Raw genomic sequence first — 2,727 nt, 5'->3', positions numbered from 1 at the left:
ATTTGAATGGGGAACTCGACCGAAACAAAGTATAGGTTTTCATTATGTGTATAACTTGAAAATCTTAGCTCAAACAACTGCAAATCCTGTTTTCCCAGCACAGGGACCTTGAGTTCTATAAGATAAAGCCATAAACATGTGTATCCGAGTCTTCTATCAAAAGTTACAGCTATTTATATGAAGTTGTACAAAAACGCTTTCTTTCGCCAAGACAGTGCGTTTCTCACTGTTACATGCATTTGAATGGGGAACTCGACCGAAACAAAGTATAGGTTTTCATTATGTGTATAACTTGAAAATCTTAGCTCAAACAGCTGCAAATCCTGTTTTCCCAGCACAAGGACCTTGAGTTCTATAAGATAAAGCCATAAACATGTGTATCCGAGTCTTCTATCAAAAGTTACAGCTATTTATATGAAGTTGTACAAAAACGCTTTCTTTCGCCAAGACAGTGCGTTTCTCACTGTTACATGCATTTGAATGGGGAACTCGACCGAAACAAAGTATAGGTTTTCATTATGTGTATAACTTGAAAATCTTAGCTCAAACAGCTGCAAATCCTGTTTTCCCAGCACAGGGACCTTGAGTTCTATAAGATAAAGCCATAAACATGTGTATCCGAGTCTTCTATCAAAAGTTACAGCTATTTATATGAAGTTGTACAAAAACGCTTTCTTTCGCCAAGACAGTGCGTTTCTCACTGTTACATGCATTTGAATGGGGAACTCGACCGAAACAAAGTATAGGTTTTCATTATGTGTATAACTTGGACATCTTAGCTCAAACGGCTGCAAATCCTGTTTTCCCAGCACAGGGACCTTGAGTTCTATAAGATAAAGCCATAAACATGTGTATCCGAGTCTTCTATCAAAAGTTACAGCTATTTATATGAAGTTGTACAAAAACGCTTTCTTTCGCCAAGACAGTGCGTTTCTCACTGTTACATGCATTTGAATGGGGAACTCGACCGAAACAAAGTATAGGTTTTCATTATGTGTATAACTTGGACATCTTAGCTCAAACGGCTGCAAATCCTGTTTTCCCAGCACAGGGACCTTGAGTTCTATAAGATAAAGCCATAAACATGTGTATCCGAGTCTTCTATCAAAAGTTACAGCTATTTATATGAAGTTGTACAAAAACGCTTTCTTTCGCCAAGACAGTGCGTTTCTCACTGTTACATGCATTTGAATGGGGAACTCGACCGAAACAAAGTATAGGTTTTCATTATGTGTATAACTTGAAAATCTTAGCTCAAACAGCTGCAAATCCTGTTTTCCCAGCACAGGGACCTTGAGTTCTATAAGATAAAGCCATAAACATGTGTATCCGAGTCTTCTATCAAAAGTTACAGCTATTTATATGAAGTTGTACAAAAACGCTTTCTTTCGCCAAGACAGTGCGTTTCTCACTGTTACATGCATTTGAATGGGGAACTCGACCGAAACAAAGTATAGGTTTTCATTATGTGTATAACTTGAAAATCTTAGCTCAAACAACTGCAAATCCTGTTTTCCCAGCACAGGGACCTTGAGTTCTATAAGATAAAGCCATAAACATGTGTATCCGAGTCTTCTATCAAAAGTTACAGCTATTTATATGAAGTTGTACAAAAACGCTTTCTTTCGCCAAGACAGTGCGTTTCTCACTGTTACATGCATTTGAATGGGGAACTCGACCGAAACAAAGTATAGGTTTTCATTATGTGTATAACTTGAAAATCTTAGCTCAAACAGCTGCAAATCCTGTTTTCCCAGCACAAGGACCTTGAGTTCTATAAGATAAAGCCATAAACATGTGTATCCGAGTCTTCTATCAAAAGTTACAGCTATTTATATGAAGTTGTACAAAAACGCTTTCTTTCGCCAAGACAGTGCGTTTCTCACTGTTACATGCATTTGAATGGGGAACTCGACCGAAACAAAGTATAGGTTTTCATTATGTGTATAACTTGAAAATCTTAGCTCAAACAGCTGCAAATCCTGTTTTCCCAGCACAGGGACCTTGAGTTCTATAAGATAAAGCCATAAACATGTGTATCCGAGTCTTCTATCAAAAGTTACAGCTATTTATATGAAGTTGTACAAAAACGCTTTCTTTCGCCAAGACAGTGCGTTTCTCACTGTTACATGCATTTGAATGGGGAACTCGACCGAAACAAAGTATAGGTTTTCATTATGTGTATAACTTGAAAATCTTAGCTCAAACAACTGCAAATCCTGTTTTCCCAGCACAGGGACCTTGAGTTCTATAAGATAAAGCCATAAACATGTGTATCCGAGTCTTCTATCAAAAGTTACAGCTATTTATATGAAGTTGTACAAAAACGCTTTCTTTCGCCAAGACAGTGCGTTTCTCACTGTTACATGCATTTGAATGGGGAACTCGACCGAAACAAAGTATAGGTTTTCATTATGTGTATAACTTGAAAATCTTAGCTCAAACAGCTGCAAATCCTGTTTTCCCAGCACAGGGACCTTGAGTTCTATAAGATAAAGCCATAAACATGTGTATCCGAGTCTTCTATCAAAAGTTACAGCTATTTATATGAAGTTGTACAAAAACGCTTTCTTTCGCCAAGACAGTGCGTTTCTCACTGTTACATGCATTTGAATGGGGAACTCGACCGAAACAAAGTATAGGTTTTCATTATGTGTATAACTTGAAAATCTTAGCTCAAACAGCTGCAAATCCTGTTTTCCCAGCACAGGGACCTTGAGTTCTATA

Source organism: Aulonocara stuartgranti, assembly GCF_965226115.1.
Source record: "Aulonocara stuartgranti genome assembly, chromosome: 12".
Taxonomy (NCBI): domain Eukaryota; kingdom Metazoa; phylum Chordata; class Actinopteri; order Cichliformes; family Cichlidae; genus Aulonocara; species Aulonocara stuartgranti.
Note: the sequence above shows the minus strand (reverse complement) of the source record.